A 19,355-nucleotide genomic window follows, 5' to 3' on the forward strand; every position below is an offset into this window, starting at 1 on the left:
TCTTCTCAAATGCTCGGTATATGTCCCACATTCACATGATAGGTGCTCAGAAGGTACATGGTGAGAGATTGAATGAATGGACGATGGAATGGACAGGTGGATGGGTAGATGGATTGAGGTGATTGGAAAAACAAAAACAAAACAGGTGCCAGAGGCACCTCCACCCTCCTAGACCTGAGCAACCAAGAGGGGTGTTGTCATAAGACGAAGAGTGAGCAATTGCATTCCAGCCTACTCTGCTAAGCCCGAGGAGGGCCAGGAAGCGCCGGGCTCACAGGGATGGTTCCAAAATCAATTGCTCACAATTTCTTCCTTACTGGAGTGCAGATAGTAAAAACAGCAGTCATACATGCTACCCTTCACTCCATTTTTCTCCTTTTCTGGCTTTTTCTTCATCTTTGAATTTAGTGTTTCCATCTGATTCGTGGTCATTCTCAGAAGCGAGTTAGGGTACTTGCCCTGTATCGGCAGAACATTTTAGTGATGTTTTGTCCTGGAACAGTCTAGTGGTGATGGAGCTGTGCACCATTCTTTCAGCCCAGCCTTAAATTTGGACAATCCAGGAAAGGAACTATCATTTACTCATCCCTTACTGTGTGCAAGGATCTTCACAAATTAACTCATTCACAGAACAACTCTAGGTCCTATGACCCATGGTTTATAGTTTAGGAAACTGAGGTTCAGCATTGTTAAATAACTTATCCAAGGTCACAAAGCTGCTAGATGGCAAAGTCTGGATTGGAGCTTATGGCTGTCCCACTCCAGAGCTCTTAGCTCTCTTTCTGCTGTACCATGCTGCTTTCCACTGACAATGTCAGTATTTTCTCTCCGGATTCCAAATTGACTGATTTGTTATTTTATTTTATTATTATTATTTTTTTAATGTGGTACGCGGGCCTCTCACTGTTGTGGCCTCTCCCGTTGCAGAGCACAGGCTCCGGACGCGCAGGCTCAGCGGCCATGGCTCACAGGCCTAGCCGCTCCGTGGCATGTGGGATCCTCCCGGACCGGGGCAGGAACCCGTGTCCCCTGCATCGGCAGGCGGACTCTCAACAACTGCGCCACCAGGGAAGCCCTGTTATTTTATTTTTATTTTACTGAACTAATCCAGTTCTTTGGATGATGTCTGGCTTGGCTTCTAACACACCATCCTGGAAATCTCAGTTATAGCTCATGGTGATTGAATGGAGCATTCCTTGAGGAATAAAGATTTTATTTGTTGGGCTTTAATTCCTCTTCCTTTTAAACTGTCAGCTGTACAAGCGGAAATATGAGAAAATAAGTCCTCCCGTTTGCCAGTAGCTTTCACTGCCAGTGATCTGATCTCACTCCTAGAATTCCTGTTAGTTCAAAAATGTTTTTCCTTCATGTTGTGTATCATGTCTCCTGAGTGGTCACGTACCCTTTTGGTTAGTAGAACTTGACATCTATGGCAGCAATAATTCCTTGCCTGCTGACATATCTATTTGGCCACTGAAAGGAAGGAGAAACAAAAAAGAAACCAACTCATAGGGTGAACCCAAAATAGAAGCACCATTTAGTAGTCCAGTCATGCTTTTATTTACCCAGTGCCTGACAGACGTGTGGCTCATTCAAAGGAGGTCAAATGAGGGCATTTAATATTTTTAATCAAAACTGAAAATATGAGTACTTCACCTTTTGCAGAGTAAATAGTTGGATGAAATAGGATTTGAAAACATAAATTAGATTACATGTTCCAGTTGACTTGCAAGGTGCGGTTGAATTGCCCAGGATGCATGATTGAACAGGGACCATGTAAGGAAATGGCCACTGTTTATGTATCTGAAAGACTGGGCATCCATCATAGTCTCAGGACACACGGAAACACAGGGAAAGGAAAACTGGGTTTATGAACCAGAAAAAGATCTTTTGTCATTCTTGGATATTTGTGTTGTATCTGGAACCATGGAACCCATGATAACATTGGACACCTCCTTCACAACCAAGTGGACCGTTCGGGGTGGTTGATGGTCTTGCTTCTGCTCCTCCGTTGACAGACTTCACCCCTCTAATCCCTACCGTCTGCACCCTGAGATCCAAGCTGCGACCATCTTCATCCAGGCCTCTGCAAAACAGCTTCCTGACTGGCTAACGCATCCCACCTAGGTCTCCACCTGGAAGCCAGAGAAATTCAAAACATTCATCTCATTGTATCTCCAGTGGCCTCACTGGAAACGCTTCAGGGCTCCCCATTTCTCTTCAGATAAAGACAAGTCCTTATCAGGGTCTCCAGAGTCCTGCGTGGTTGATCTCCCATTCCCCTTCTGGCCTTATCTGGCGTCACACATTGCCAGGCCTTAACCTCCTGCCACTTTGGCTTCTTTCTATTTTGTTTTTGTTTTTGTTGTTTTTTTATTTCTATGTTCTCTCCCATCATAGGACCCTTGTACCCGCTGGGCTTTTTTGTCTTCCGTGATATTCCCACCTAGGTCAACTGCCCATAATACTCTCTACCAAACACACGTTTCTTTGCTAGTGTGGTACAGTAATACATTTGTTGCGTGACTGATTGAGTGCCCCCGATTAGACTGTAAGTTCCATGAGTGCAGGGCTCAGGCCTGTCATACTCACCATCGCATCCTCATTGCTTAACACACTGGCCAGCAACCTTTTCTGTAAAGGGCCAAATAGTAAATAGTTTAGACTTTGGGGCCATATGGTCTCTTCTGCAACTATTCAACCCAGCTGTTCTAGCACAAAAGCAGCTGCAGACAATGCATAAATGAGTAGGTGTGGCTATGTTCCAAGAAAACTTTATTTATGAAACAGGTGGTGGGTCGGCTTTGGTGCACAGGCTGTAGTTTGCCAACTCCTGGTCTAGCATGATGCCAGCACTGAGTAAGTGCTTAATAAATGTTGAGTTGTGAGCATCCAGCAGATATGGGTTGAACGCCAGCGGTGAAATCTGAAAGCTTTGCAGTCTTATTCCTATCATAGCATGGCAGCCTTAGATCTAGACCTACAGACAGTTTCCTTGAACCTTTTTAATGGGGTGCTGGTGGTGGTTCTTTATCATATTTAGGGTTTTTTTTAGGATTATAAAAGCAATATGTGCTTATGGTAAAAAGATTCTTCTGAGCATTTTGGAAGTATATAAAGAAAAAGATCCGCTTTTCACAGATAGCCAATCTTCACAGTTTGTGTGTTTGGGTGTATGTGTGTGTGTAACATTCCAGAAATTTCCATTACATATAGAGAGACGTGCACTCTCACATCCTTTATTCTAGTCAAGGCTTAGCACCCTTTTGGACTCTGTGAAGCCACGTCTAACGAGCCTCTCAAACAGCACACTTTTTGATGAGCAAGTCTGCACAGAAACATAAACAATTGGTCTCATTAAGCATTTTCGCTAGAAATAGAAGGCCTGGGGACTTGAAATGCAAAGTCTATTCATCAGCTTTTTCTCTCAAGTCTGTATCATGTATAACTGACTGATGGCCTGAAATAATCCTGCTTTCTTCCCCCTCTCCTCATTCCTGAGCACAGGAGGTGTTATCCTTCTCCTCTTATAGAAGAGACGGGGGCCCGGGGAGTCACTGGTCTGCCCGAGGTCACAAGGCCAGTAAGTGACAGAGCTGACAGATCTCCTCATTTCTAATCTGGTATTCTGTTCGGTCACTAAACCCTGCTGCCAAGTAGTCTCACCTTTAGAGGAACTTGAAAAGCTCACGAAACCCAAGAGAAGAGGTCAAAGAAATGGAAATGATTTTGCCTGGGGGCAGATTTACTAGCCTCTGAGGATATATGTGACACAACATTGAGAAGCAGATGCTGTCTCTTTCGTGCTAAAGACAAGAGGTCTTAAGCTTCAACAGCTTGAGGAGGGTTGAGGTTGGATGCAAATAAATCATTTCCTGACATGAGAGCTATGATGCTGTGGAAAAGGGTCCAAGGGCTATCAAGTCCCCTTCTCTAATGATCTTTAAGATGAAGGGTACGTTTTGCCTGTTGGCTTTGGAGAAGGGCCATGTTATAGTTAGTTACTATCTTGTGTGGAGATTAGCTATGCGCCTTCCCCAGTTTTCAGATGAGGGTGATGCATAACTGAGTTGATAGTGAGTGGTACCTCATAGGCTGCCGTTCTGCACCCAGGGAGCTCTTTGACCAGGCTTGTCACTGCCCTTGCTTTTCTGCTTCCATAGCAGATGCCCTTCTGCTCCTGGGGCTTCCTGCCCCAGGCCAGTCAGAGCCTAGGAGTTTCCTTTCACTTATTTACATCATAAATGTGGTCACAGCCAATCAGCAACAAGAGTTCATCATCAATTTGTTCTCTTCTCTGTCAATGAATTGGGGTTTAAGAGGTAGGCATGCAATTAGAGGGATCTTCAGGGGCAGAAACAAGCTCACCCTGTTTATTATCTGTTCATCCCTTTATTCATTCTGGGGCAGCAGGGGGAGAATGTTAGCGTTGCAAAGGCTGAGTCCCCAGACCTCGGCTGCTTGTTGATCCTTTTATCAGTGTTGTTATTGTCGTCAGCATCACAACCATTTATTGAGTTCTTGGGTCTAAGCCCAGAAATAGGAACCCACGATGTGCCCTGCCCTCAGGTGTCTTGTTAACGTAGTCGGGAAGGCAGACCAGGCATAAGAAGTGGTTTACTGAACTCTTTCCCACCAGACTCTTAGGCCTGAAGGGGCGAGGATTGGGCACATGGAGTTGTTAAGAAGATTGGTTTTATAGTGAGACAAAACTGGGCTGAGTCCCAGCTCTGTCAGTTACCAGCTGGTTGACCTTGGAAATGTTACTGAATCTCATGGATTCAGTCCTCATCTGTGGCCTGGAGCTCATGAATCATTCCTACCCTGTGGATGAGTTAGGGCGGTTCAGTATGATTGCGCTGTGTCTACACTCTCAATACGTGTATGTTAAGCATGTGGAATGAATAAGTAACCTTTGCTTCCCAGCCAGCGCCTGCCTTGGAGACAACCAGGATGAGGGTTACCGTGCCCTTAGGTCTGACCCAGTGTTATTGCTGAAATGCCCTTACTTCCCCCGTACTCCTGCTTCATTGCTGCCTTGCCTGTGACAGGTCTCCACTTTTTCTGAGTTCAGCTGTTCCTGCACTATCATCTGTGTTCCTTTTCCCATTGATACTCTCTGTTGAAGAATTTAGTAGAAGTGCCTTCTCTCAGTCCCCGGGTGCCCCTCTGATCTGTTCCAGATCTTCTGCAACCAAGGCACACGTGTCTCTTCCTTTGTGCCCGAGATTTAATCCAGGTGTCTAGATGGTTCGGTTCCTGGCCTGCAAAGTCCCTGCCCCGATTCACTTGGGTTCTCATAAGAGTAAGACTCCTGAGGTTTCAGGCTTTTTTTTTTTTTTTTTTTTTTTTTGCGGTACGTGGGCCCCTCACTGTTGTGGCCTCTCCCGTTGTGGAGCACAGGCTCCGGACGCGCAGGCTCAGCGGCCATGGCTCACGGGCCCAGCCGCTCCGCGGCATGTGGGATCTTCCTGGACCGGGGCACAAACCCGCGTCCCCTGCATCGGCAGGCGGACTCTCAACCACTGCGCCACCAGGGAAGCCCGTCAGGCTTTTTGATCCATGAATCATAAGCTTACCCAGGCTTATCTGGGTGAAGGGCAGGACCGTTGTACGAGATCACTGGTAAATTCACAGGCACAGGAACAGGCCTCAAAGGATCCAGAACAGGGAAGCTTCTAGAAATCGAACAGCCCCACAGAGTCTTCAGGATCTTTCTCCCACCCTCCTCTGTCTTTTCTCTCTTAACGAGTTCTTCTGCTTTCCCATGGGTCAGGCTGGCTGCCAGTCCTAACGTCCATCTAGCAACCTTCACACCCTGACTGTTGTCAGGCTTTGAGCTTCTTGTATCGAGAACCCAAGAGAGCCATCTGGTAGGCTGCTGTCCCTACCAGGCTGGCTGTCCCTTGGTTATGCCTGGCAAGGAGGTGGGTAGGAGAGGGTCATGTGCTAAGAAATACCACTCTTTTAGAGATAGTGTCAGAAGTACTTGGTTAATTTAGAAGTAGGGGTTGAATGTGGTGCATTGGCTGACAGGGTAGGCATACCTGGTGGTTGGCTGGGAGAGCCCAGAGTGGGCAGCCAGATTAGACTACTCAAGGGACCCTCACTACTCAACAGAACCCATTCTGCATACCAACCATGTGTGTAATTCATGCTACGAAAGGCCCCGGGGTGGGTGTGATCTCCTAGGACTGGGTGAGCTGGGGTTTTGGGAAGGCTCTTACTGAGGCTATATCAGCCAGGGTCTGGGAAGGAAACAGGTGGAACTCTCAAAGTAGTTTAACTGACAGAATTGAATGAAGAAACTATTTGCCGAGAATTAAGGGAGGCGACAAGATATGGTGAAGTACCCAGGGCCTAGCCATCGCGGGAAGCTGTCACCATCCCAGGCCTGTGGGGTCAGCGGGGAGCTGGGGAGAACTGTGACTGCAGAGGAACTCAGCCAGAGCCAGGACCACAGCAACCAGGTGGGAAGGGAGCAAGGGAATACATCCTCTCTCTTCCCCGCTCCCACGGGCTGCCCCAGTCAGAAGCCAGAGGGCCAGAGAGCTCAGATGATGTGGTCCCGAGAAATCAGCCTCCTGGGACACAGAGCAGAGCACAGGAGAGTGGAGAGTGGATCTGGGGGGCCAAAGGAGACCACCCAACACAGGAGCGGTGAGGTTGGAGCTGGGCCCGGGCACCCAGCTAGCATATAAGTAGCGGAGTGGAATGGTGAAGGCCCCCCTCCACCAGCGTTGACAGGGGCAGCAGTACAGAGGGAAGCAGGGCAGCATTTACATCACAACCATGTAACTGACTCGGCTGGGGGACAGGGATTGTCCTTTTCTGGTTGAATGTAAGGGAAGACTTGAGAGAGGAGGTTGGAGAAATTGGGGGTGGGGGGAGTCATGACTATGCTAGTTTGTCATTTAACCCGGAAGTATAGGATGCTACTGAAGATGTTAGAAAGAGCAGTGAGGTATGACCCGAAAAGTATAAATAAGCAAAAAGAGACTTCTCACTTCACATAGGAATCAGGCAGGAAATTCATGGTTATCCATCTTGGGGATCAGAATATTAGCTGCTCTGATGGGTGGAGGATCCAAATGGCCCTGTAGTACTTTATTCTCTTTCTTGGCATTATCATCCCAGCTCTTGTGCTTTGTGGATAATACCTCTTGGAAAGTATTAATAGCCTGTGAATAAATTAAGCCCAGCTGGGCCACTACCAGAAAGGATGTAGTAAGCAATTGTGTTTCACTGCTGTCCATGGACCCCCTGCATCAGCATCACTTGGGGTGGTGGTTAAAAATGCACTTTTGGGGCTTCCCTGGTGGCACAGTGGTTAAGAATCCACGTGCCAATGCAGGGGACACGGGTTCGAGCCCTGGTCCGGGAAGATCCCACATGCCGCGTAGCAACTAAGCCCGTGCACCACAACTACTGAGCCTGCAGTCTAGAGCCCGCAAGCCACAACTACTGAGCCTGTGTGCCACAACTACTGAAGCCTGCGTACCTAGAGCCCGTGCTCCGAAACAAGAGAAGCCACCGCAGTGAGAAGCCCGTGCACCGCAACGAAGAGTAGCCCCCGCTCGCCGCAATCAGAGAAAAGCCCTTGCGGACCAACAAAGACCCAACACAGCCAAAAATAAAATAAATAAAAATAAAAATAATTTTTTTAAATGCACTTTTGAGCCCCACCCCAGGCCTACAGAATACACCTCTGGTGTGAAGTACACAAATCTACGTTTTTAAATGATTTATTTTTTATTTTTTGGCCGCGCTGCGCAGCATGAGGGATCTTAGTTCTCCGACCAGGGACCAAGTTGCTTCTAATACAGATTGAATTTGGAGAACTCTAGATTTAAGGAAATATCACTAATTTGTTGTAATAGCTGTCCAGGCAGGGGCTTAATTCCACCAGACACAAAGGAGTATCTGATAGGGATCCAGACCAGGGGTTCTCCATTTAGAATCACCTGGAAAACTTTTTAAAAAAACATCGTGGGGCTTCCCTGGTGGCGCAGTGGTTGAGAGTCCGCCTGCCGATGCAGGGGACACGGGTTCCTGCCCCGGTCCAGGAAGATCCCACATGCCGGGAAGATCCCACATGCCTCGGAGCGGCTGGGCCCGTGAGCCATGGCCGCTGAGCCTGCGCGTCCGGAGCCTGTGCTCTGCAACGGGAGAGGCCACAACAGTGAGAGGCTTGCGTACCGCAAAAACAAAAACAAAAACAAAAAAAACCACATCGTGCTGATCTCCAAGCACTACCCCCCCACCTTAAGCTTTTTAAAGCTTCCAGGTGATTCTAAGAACCTCTGATCTCTGAACACAGAAGGTGGAAAAAATTAGAAGTGGAGATGTCTCAGTTTAACTGACTTGTTTGAATTCTGTAACACATTGTCAAATGCTAAGAATAATTGCTCTGGAAAAGAAAACAAGAGCACAGAATGGAAAACTGGCTTCAGTGAGTGAAGAGGAAGATGACCAGGGGTGTTGTAACTTGAGAAGGTACCGGAGGTCTGGAGAGGTCTTAAAGGCGCCCGCGCACTTTCTCAGGCTCCCGGGAGGAGCAACTGGAGGTGCTCCGCGGGAATTTGTTTGCTCTCGAGGCCGCCCCCTGGCCTCTTCTCAGGCCTCCCTTGCCTGTACCCAGTGCCAGTTTAGGATTGGGGCATTTTTTTTGAACCTCTCCCCTTTCATTTTTATTTTTTCAAATTCTGAAGACAGAGGAAGGTCTGAAATGGAAGTGCAGCATCCTTTCATTCCCTCCTCTGTTACACCACCTTCCGACTTAGGAGGAGAGAACTCTTAGGCCGTTTGTCTCCCTTCTGCACGGTTCACCCCACACAGACATGCGCCACGCGCCTACGATGTGCGCAGCACAAGGACAGCTGGAGACGCTTCCTCCTCCCCGAAGGCAGGGAGGTGTGTGGGCAGCTTGGGGAGCCCAGAGGAAGGGTGATTCAGGGGGAGGAAGGCTGTTCAGGAAATGGAAAGCCCTGCATTTCTCATTCCTTATTAAAAAAAAAAAAGGAAAAAGCATCCTTCTAATTCTTCTAAAGCTGTTTCTGTTCCCAAGAGGATAAAGAATATTTTAGATGCCAAGCAGGGAGGATTTTTTTTTTTTTTTTTTTTCTGAAATGGGTGGGTCGGAACTCTGCTTACTTCTTTCCTGAGAGCTGAAAGGCCTGGTGGTTTATTCCTCCCCAAACGTCCTTCCGCGGCTCTTGTGGCCCCTCTGGCCTCTTGTTTCTTTTCTGAAAGGCAGCTCTTTCCCAAGCTGGGTATTTTTCGTGGTGGGTCCTCAGATCTAGTTCATTCTTACTTGTGGGAGTGTGCAGAGGGCCTGTCTGCAGCGTCCAGCTCCAGCTCTGATAAGATTATCTGATGTTCCGATTTCAGCTGCAGTTTTAGTTCCTTGTAAGGGGGGGCCCTCTGACCCACCTGGTGATGGGCAACAGGGTGACAGCAACTCTTAAATGTCTGTGTGTGTGTGTATCACAGTTCACACAGCAGAAACAAAATTGGAACACCCGCTGTTCCACTCGTCTAATGATTTAACTCTGGTTGAAAAATAAAACAGACCCCAAAGGGAATAGCCTCTCTGTCCCCACAGAGTTGGATGGGAGCTCACTAGGTCTCCCCCATCACAGGATCTTGTCTGAATCATTCCCAGCATGTGCTTATCTAGCTGCAGCCTAAGATTCTGCTGAGGAAGGAAACTCCACCCTTCCCAGGGCGAATCAGTGCAAAGTTTCACCACCATTTTTTTTTTTTTTTTTTGCGGAACGCAGGTCTCTCACTGTTGTGGCCTCTCCCGTTGCGGAGCACAGGCTCTGGACGCGCAGGCTCAGCGGCCATGGCTCACGGGCCCAGCCTCTCCGCGGCATGTGGGATCTTCCCGGACCGGGGCACGAACCCGTGTCCCCTGCATCGGCAGGCAGACCCTCAACCACTGCGCCACCAGGGAAGCCCCTCACCACCATTTTGATCATCCTTCTTGAGGACCAACTTTCCCAGGGGGAAATCCTGGAGCAGAACTAGAGGACAGTCCATTTTCTCTGGAGCCCCTCTTTTCTTGTCTGCAAATTGGAGGAAATCATATGTGCATGTGTAGGTTATTGTGGAGCTCAAGGGAGATAATTCTTTCAATGTGTCGCAATTAGCTCACTGGTGTAAAGGGCAGACCCTTCCCCACTTTGTCTTTGGAGATCAGCCTGCCCAACAGGATGGTTCCCTCATGTTCCACAGTCCTCAGCACTGTCCGCACTCCTGGCAGCCGCTCATCAGCAGCAGGGCCCCCCTCGACCCCTGCACCTGCCAGCTGCTGACACAACGCACCCAGTCTTCTCCCCGAGCCAGACTTGCTTCTCACTGCACTTGCTTGGTCCCCTCACATCAGCAGGGCCATTAGCTGTCACCTGCAACCCTTGGCCCCGTCCCATCCGGACACTGACAAGTGCCGAAGCTTCATGTTTGTGTCCTGCAGAGCACTGCCCCTGTCCACAGCAGCTTCCTTTCCCCCTCCCCAACCAGTGACAAATTCCCCCATTGCAAATCTGTACCAGGTGACATTGGTCCCTGAGGTGTGTGTGGATTTCGCAGCCCAGGAACCCTCAGGGACAGGGGCTTCTGTTCACTGGCCCCCTGCCCCTCCAGCCCGTCACCTTGTCATCGTCCCTGTGAGATGCTCTCAAGCCCCAAGATGCTCCCTTGTACGGAGACCTAGGTAGCCCCACCCTCCCGATGCCCCCTCTTCCTTGGATGCAGGTGGGGGGCTGGAGGACAATCTTCGCTTAAACCTGTAAGCCCTGCTTCTCCAGCTAAGGCTGCCTTCACGTAAAAACTTCTCAAACGGAGGTCTGTCTGCAGCCTCCTCTTGCCCATATCCAGTCACTTCCACCACCTGTCTTCCTTCCTGAGCCCCCTGTGGAAATCGCCCTTTGAAGCCTCACTAATGACACTTTAATCATCAGGGCCCCCAGGCTTTGTCTCCATCCTTCCCTTTCCTCTCCGAGCAGCTGCCACACACTGATCCTCCTCTCGGAGAAGCTTTGTCCTCCCTTGACTTTCATGTGACACTAGAAGATTAATTCTCCTAGGCTCCATCAGTTTCCCAGTTGCCCCTTCATCCCCTCCCTCCCCTCCCCCCCATCCTCTAGCCTGGCTTCCCTGTGGCTTTTGGCCTCTCTTCTTCACTTAGAGGCATGGGCAGGGCTAGGAGCTTTTGATTCTGTGATGATGCTGGGCATAGGCTTGGCTCTGCCACTTATGAATTGGGTGAGCTTGTAGCTGTCACTTACCTGAGTTTTAATTTTCCCGTGTGTAAAATGGAGATGATGATAATACTTACGTGATAGGGTTGTATGAAGAGCCAATGGGATGCAGCAGTGCAGTGTTTTCTAAATGATAGTCATTTGCAGACCTGCTTCACAAGAGTCATCCTATACTAGCATTTACTTGAAATTTGGTCTTTGCATTGACTTTAAATCAACTCATTGGAAAATAAATTTAGTCTTATCCTAAATAATCATATCCATGAAATCATGTGTAGGAAATGCTGGTTATATCTTTCCCAGAACACGTTAAACATAAATGCATAACTATTAAAATATCAATAGAAACATCCATTGGTTCACTTCTCAGTGTCCACAAGGCACCATGGGGTTACATGCACTGCAGTGCAAGTCTTTTTTTTTTTTTTTAAGATTTATTTATTTTTACCTATTTATTTATTTTGGCTGTGCCAGGTCTTAGTTGTGGCATGCAGGATCTTTGTTGAGGCACACGGAACTTTTTTTTTTTTTTTTTTTTTGGCCGCATTGGGTCTTCGTTGCTACGTGCAGGCTTTCTCTAGTTGCGGTGAGCAGGGGCTACTCTTCATTGCGATGCTCGGGCTCTAGGCATGTGGGCTTCAGTAGTTGTGGCACGCGGGCTCAGTAGTTGTGGCTCTTGGGCTTGGTTGCTCCGCAACATGTGGGATCTTCCCACACCTGGGTTCGAACCCGTGTCCCCTGCATGGGCAGGCGGATTCTTAACCACTGTGCCACCAGGGAAGTCCCACATGGGATCTTTTAGTTGCGGCATGCAGACTTCTTAGTTGTGGCACGTGGACTCTTAGTTGTGTCATGTGGGATCTAGTTCCCCAACCAGGGATCGAACCCAGGCCCCCTGCATTGGGAGCATGTCTTACCCACTGGAGCACCAGGGAAGTCCCCTACAGTGCAAATCTTATGTGAGTCACACCACAGTGCCTGGACCCCAGAAAGCGTGTGCATCGGGTTGAGCCTTTGTAACTCCTCTGTGGCCAATCTCACCTTTGTGCCCAAGCTCCAGTTCTGTATCTCCAGCTGCTATCAAATATTTCTGCCTGTCAATGTAGTCTCCTCTAAAGATCAGCCTGTCCAGTTTCCCTCCACTGCCCCTCATTTCCGGGTGACCTTGGATCCAGCCTTGGACATCATCTTTTACCTTCCACGGACTCTCCTGCATCAGCCTTCACATCCCGACGCTCCTTCCTTCCAGAATCTCGCACATGTCCTTCCCTATCCATTCCCTCAGCTGCCTTGTGGTCCAGGCTTTCCTGGCCAGTGCCAGCAGGTGTATATCTCCCTGGAAGTATACATCCCTAATGACGCTCCAGCCTCAGAAGCCATCAGGGAATGTCCCCTGTGTACAGGTCAAGTTTAGACTTGAAAGCATAGCGTTGAAAACACACAGAAAGCAGAACGGAGCAGTAGTGCGTTAAGGTCGCTGAGGTCACACCATGTGGGTTTGCGACCTCACCCTCCCTCACCGAAAGTGTGACATCCTCACGCTACTCAAGGACTGAGCCTCAGTTACCTGTTCTACAAAGGAGGTCATAGGGCTCCTGTTAGGATTTAAAAAGATATGTTCTGTAAAACACTTACCATAGTGCCTGCTACATAGAGAGCGCTCTATGAGTCGCAGTTATAATTATCCTATGATTAGTTATCTGTTATGTCAGATCATTTATAGTCTGGCCCCCGGCTATCCCTTCCAATTAAACCTTTCACTTTTCCTTACTCAGAGTCGCATTTTCACAGGCTGCTCGTCTCTGCCCTCAAGCCTTTGTGTAGACGTCTCGTGAAGCCTTACTAACCTTTCTATTTTTCTAAGTTTATCAAAATCTTGCACATCCTTCTAACCCTGCCTCAGCTTTTGTTTTCTCCAAAAAGTAAGATATCTTCTCTGACCTCATTTATTGTGCCCTTCCTTCCTCTGGATCCGATTTTGCTCTTTTTCTTCATCGCGTTTATTTGGCACTTAACTTTATCTGCGTTGCACTGTTGTTTTTTCTCGGTTTCCTACTTAACTTCGTATGTATCCGTATCTTGTTTCCTTAAGTTGAGCGTGAGTTTCTTGATGTGGAGGCCTATTTTGAGGCATGTGAAGCAGTGATTAAGAGCAGCAGCTGTGGGGATGGACTTCCTGAGTTCATGCCATGACATCACCACTCACTAACTGTGTGACCTTGAGTAAGCTACTTAATCTTCACGTGCCTCAGTTTCTCCACCTGTCAAAATGTGATAATAAAAGTACTTAGTTTTCATGAGTTTAGATAAGTGAATACTTAGTGCAGCCACTTACTGATTTAGTACAAGTGAAATTCTTAGAATAGGGCCTGGCATATAGTACCTGATAAGTGTTGGTGGTGTTATTATTACCAGTCCTACTGCTTTCTCCTACAGTAGTGAGCACACATAAATATGCTTAATACATATTGTTGAATGGGTGCCTACTTTCCCTCCAGCTCTCCTTAATTTTCTATTAGTCCACTTTTCTTACATGCATATTAGCAGGAAAATTGAAAGTCTCCTTTCATTTAATTCCAAAGCAAAAAAGAAATCCCATGGGTTTAAATAGCTTTGGCTGTCTGGTTAAAGGAAACAAACCAACTCGTTGAGAGAGAGAAACAGTTTTGTTTTGTTTTGTTTTGTTTTTTTGGTACTAAATTTGAAGAGGAATTTTTTATAAGATTATTTATGGGGCAGGATGCTGGTGGCTGGGGAGCACTCATTCTTCTAGAACCTACCTAGCATGCTGTGATTAGGAAAAAAAATTTTCCATTAAACCCAGGAACTGTATCAGATTATATCGGCATCCCCGGAGGACTAGGTCCACAGGGAGGTGGATTACACAGAGAGCTTTGTGCCTGTCCCTTCATCCAGCAATTCAGCTGGGAAACCAAAGAGAAAGATTAGTGGTGCTTGCAAAAGGGCAAGTGCAACCCAGAAATTGTAATCTGAAATTACATCTTACATCATAGTTGTATTTTTGTCTTCAGGGAGCAGTGTTGTCGGTAACTTACTGTAATTACTATAACCAGATCCTTAAACTATGTCTGCAGAGAGCATGGAAAAAAAAACACCTGCCCTTTATGTGACAGTGTCTCAAAGAATATATTAGACTTTTAAATCAAATATTCTTATTATTTTTAGTACAGTGTTCCATACACGAATCAGGTATTTTAGTTACAGACACACTTTGCCATTCCATTTTATTTTAAATAAATAAAAATTTATTTATTTCAGAAAGTGAGAGCCTACCAAGACATAATGGTTGTTTTGTAGAGTTAGGAAGCATGATGATGAGGGGGAGCTGTTATACCAATTTTATTTAGATTTTCAGATGACTCTTTAACAAATGACATTAGAATATTTGTCATCTTGAGATCAAAAGAAAGTTTTGCCATAAGTTAAAAAACTGGTTTTAAGAGAGGAAGTAGAAATCATCATGGGCATTTCTCTCAGTGGAGATCAGTTAGCAGACTATTATAAGGGCCTGGGATTTAATATGTTTTATAAATTATATGGTAAAGTGATTTCATAATGGAATATCCATTTTTTTAATGACTCTAAGCTGCAAATACAAAACCAATGGAAATAAATTTCAGTAAGACAGAAATGCCTACATGAACAGACAAGAGAATTATAGGTGATAGATAATGCAAAGGAATTGGTAAAAATAAACAAAGAAAAACCAGACAGAATCAGATTGTACGCTGGCTGATGTGATTTGGCAAAGATCTGCGAGTCCCTATATCCTATTCTTAGTGAGAGATTTCAGCCTGTAAAGTTCTTGACACATCAGTAAACGTGTTGGAAGATACCGTTCTACTTACACCAAACAGGTATCCAGTAGGTGGTCTAAATAGAAAAAAGGAGATTTAAGCGAAGTAAGTAAATTTGGGTATGATAAATCCATAATAAGTTATAAAAGGAAACAAGGCATACTTTAGGAGAAACTTTATAAACCTTAGACGGGGAAAAACCAAGTTTCTGGGCAGATGTGGAATGCCTCTCCTTCCACTACAAACACATAGAAATGTTGTATTAAAAAATATTATATGTATGTATTTAAATTAAATTCATATTTCAGCAAAAAAGTAAGAAGAATTTTCAGGTGCCAGAAATATATAAGAAATCAATAGCCAAAGCTATATGTGGGAAGCCACAGGGATGGTAGGGACTAGGGCGCTAACCTGCCTGGGGACAGGAATCAAGATTACATAACCTCTTCATGACATGGGTCTGGAACTAGGCTCACCAGGTAAAGCTGGGGGCTGGCAAACTGTTGCTGCACTGGTGAACCAGGCATGAAAACTACCTGCAAGTTGTTATAGGGAGTAGCTGCCCACATCATGTCATTAGTGGAAATAGTCACCCTCCAGAAATAAGCTTAAAGCCATCATCTTTCTTTTGTATGGGTCCAAATGTGCACTGCTTTCTCCATGTGGAAACCCTGAACTGAGAAAATAACTCAGAAACTAGTCCAGAATCATTGAACTCTTTAGGGCTCTGGCAGAGGCAACTGTGAAAGCAATCCTATTAGATTTGTTTTTGTTTTCATTTTTGCCTTTTTTTTTTTTTCAACAAAACATCATGGACCTCTTATGAAGACAAGCTTATGAGCAAAAACTGCTAAGCACTTAAGTATACATACCACCTTGAAGTCAACCAACAGAAGCAACAAAATAAACTGAAAAACCAAATAAAATAGACAGATCTTAAAGGGACTTTAAGAATGTCTAAACTATTGAAAGATAAAAAAGAATTCCTCAAGAGAGGAAAAATAAATAAAAAAGGAGACTATGAAATAGAACCAAATAGAAATGCTAGAAAAGAAAATAAGATTCATTGAAATGAAAAACAAAAACACCTCAACAAAGTAGGCAGTAAACTAAACATAGCTAAAGAGAGATTTAGTGAATTGGAAGATAGATCTAGGGACTCACCTGGAATGCAATATACAAAGTTAGTAAGGTATAAAGTATGAAAAAGAACATAAATCACAAAAAGGATAGAAGGAGAGGCTTTGATGTAATTGGATCCTCAAAGGAGAGAATAGAGGGTTCATTGAAGATCAGTATGTGGTCTCATAAAACATTCTTTGGTATTTTTGTCAGAGATTTAAGACTGTATTAGGTAAGCCTTGGGAAGGTTCTCTATTATTTATTTTATGTTTTAATTTTGACTGATAGCATCCATACTAATTTATATACATTAGTGTATTGAACTATGGCCAGACAAGACAAGCCTAGAATGCCTGACACAGTCTTCCTCCGTGAACTTTTGCTGTGTTTACTGTTCTCTGTTACAGCTGCTGACGTAGAGAAAACAGCAAGTAGCCAAGTGAGGTGCTAACAGGAACAGTGCTTCTGGGGGAACCAGCCAGCTGACCAGTCTCTAAGGGTAGCAGTACTCTGGAAACTACTCTGGCCAGTTGCCTGCTGCCTGTGCTGCCACATTTCTTAGACTGTGAAGCTAGAGGCTCAGCTTCCATGTGCTCTGGGCAAAGGCAGAAAGGAAGCATGAGGGCCAGCCTGTACATGTACCCTTTTACCTTCTCCTTTCCACTCTCTCTCCATTCTGGGGACTGCAATTCCAGGGGCTCACACATCAGCTTATCTCCCTGCAACCTTAAGGAACTTCATTTATTCTGTGACACAGAGAGAAAAGGAGACTTCAGTGGTTATTTTTTACTCTCTGCTGGAGAAAACTGGTACAGCAGTGTTCTTTAAGATGGGTGAAAATATGGCTTAGTAATAAAGAACATGTACCTTAGGAATAAAAAGACTGACCTCCGTTCAGATCCTGTCCTGCTAATTATTGGATATCTTTTGAAAAGTTACTTCATCTTTCCGTGTTTTAGTTTCCCCGTTTGTAAAATCAGCTAAAAAATACCTTCTGTAGAATGTTATATTGAAAGCATTTACTTGGCAGTTAAAAAAAAAAATTAGTTCTTGACTTCCTGTTATATCACTATGTAGGTACAGAATTCAGGCATTCTGTCTTGATTTCAAACACTATAGTCTACCTTGTCATCAAACCATAGGGCCAAATTTGGGGTTCATAAGAATACAGTGACCATGGATACGGGGTTCTGAAGAAAGCAAGGGGAAGGGGAGGGAAGATGTGCTCTCTTCTGCCTGCACATCCAGAGCTTATTGTTTAGTTTCTGCTTTGCCTAGGGAGGCCCAGGGCAGGGAGGTGCACAGGGCCCGTTGTGGAATTGGGCCCTGGCCTTCCTAACCACTTCAGTTCATACTGGCCCATTTCCCGTGTACCTGCGAACTGTGGGCAGAAAAGGCTTAACCACGGCAGCCCCTTGAACTCAAGTGGCATGAGAAGACGCAGAAGCAACCAGCTCAGTCTCCTCTGACCTTGGCAGCTGGGAGACCGTGCTCTGAAGTTTGGGAGTAAATCAACCCACAGTCCTGGTTTCTGCCTAAGAGCAGGATATTGTGTTGTCTCTTACACACACACACACACACACACACACACACACACACACACGAGTCTCTCTCTCTTTCTTTTTGTCTTCCCCCTGTCTTTTTTCCCTCCCCTTTTCTCTTCCTGCCTGACTCTCTTTTGTTCCTTCCCCTTGCTCATCCAAGAATCTCTCTTTTCTCGTGTTCCAGCCTACCTTCTGTCCTTGTAGGCATTATTTCATCCCTGGGTGGCTCTCGGGCAGAAGGCGAACCACTGTGTTGACCTGTGCTCTGTCACACAGCTGCCAATGAAAAAACCAGCTCCAGACTTCCGCTAGATGGAATAAAGCAGCTACACCAGGCTAAATGCAGACACAGTTCCCTAGTAACCATGGAGAAGCATGCATCCTAAAATTCCTGACCTTCCACCCAAGACTCCATAATCTTGGCTCTGCCATATCTCGATCTCATGATTCAGGAATGAAGTTGATCTTTCCATGGGGTGTATCTTTCAGCTATAGAAGAGCAGCGGCAGCCGCTCTGCAAAATGAATGTGCTTCTTATTTCTGTCCTGTGAGGATGTGGTAGGAGTGGAGACCGTCCAGGAGCGTTTCTACTTCTAAGACTGGGGGAAGGGACAGAACAACCTTGAAGGGTGAGGCTCTGGCTTACTTCATCATTAGACTTCAGTGAATATTCCTGCTTTTATACCAACTTGCTCATCTGTTGCCCTGCTAACCCTACACAGACATGCATGAGCATGCCTACCTTTGCCATTGCAGAGCTGGAGAAATGCAGAGTTGGTTGCCCTCCTGACAGGAGGTGCAACGATCACATGACCTGGACTCCCTTAGGTTTAGAGACAGGTTTAGCGAGTCTAAACCTAGGGAATCAATTAGTAAGAATTTACTTATTTTAATTAGTTTCTTTTTTGTTTTTTTTCCTTTTGAAAATAACATATAAATAATGTGTGGGTTGATGTGGGTAGGAGAGGTACAGGGAGAGAAACAAGAAAATAGGGGGAAAAAAAAGTATCACTTTCACCCTCAGGAGTCAAACAACCATTGTGGACATTTTCATGTGTTTCCTTCCGAAGTTTTTTCATGCCTATTTTTAGAATTAAAAAAATTGTTATCATTTAATTTTATAATCTGCCTTTTCCTTTCAACATTATAGCACATATTTCCCCATTATTACAAGTGCTTTTTAATGGCTTTGAGATATTTCTTTAATGGATATAACACCATTTATTTAACTGTTCCCAGTTTCTGAAAATGTAGGTTGATTCAACTTCCTGCTATTATAAATACTGCTCTGATGACCATCTCGGATGAACAAGAGTGCCTTGAGATCCTAGTAGGTGTCAGTCCTTGACTGCGTCCTATATACAGGGTCCCTGGTGTCAAGGAATTTACAGTCTAGTTTGGGAGCAGAAAATAGAGTTCTAGGTTAATCCTGAGCTCCTTCCTTTCATCTTTTCAGATTGGCAAAGTGAAAGTATGTATTATACTGCTGAATTTAAAAAGAAAAGAAAAATAAAACAGAACCAAGAGGGATGTATATATTGATCATTATTGATATATAACACATAGCTAGATTGGCCTGGACAGAAAATGCATTAATGATAGCAAAT

General features: G+C 45.6%; 1 protein-coding gene across 1 annotated transcript in view; it reads left to right on the forward strand.

The window, feature by feature from the left end:
- Nucleotides 1-19,355, forward strand: part of ENDOD1 (endonuclease domain containing 1) — a gene marked incomplete at its 5' end in the record, with an annotated part of 30,591 nt that overhangs the window by 6,037 nt on the left and 5,199 nt on the right. The gene's annotated exons all lie outside the window — the stretch shown is intronic.

The sequence above is a fragment of the Stenella coeruleoalba genome (genome assembly GCF_951394435.1).
Source record: "Stenella coeruleoalba genome assembly, chromosome: 8".
In the NCBI taxonomy this organism is placed as follows: Eukaryota; Metazoa; Chordata; class Mammalia; order Artiodactyla; family Delphinidae; genus Stenella; species Stenella coeruleoalba.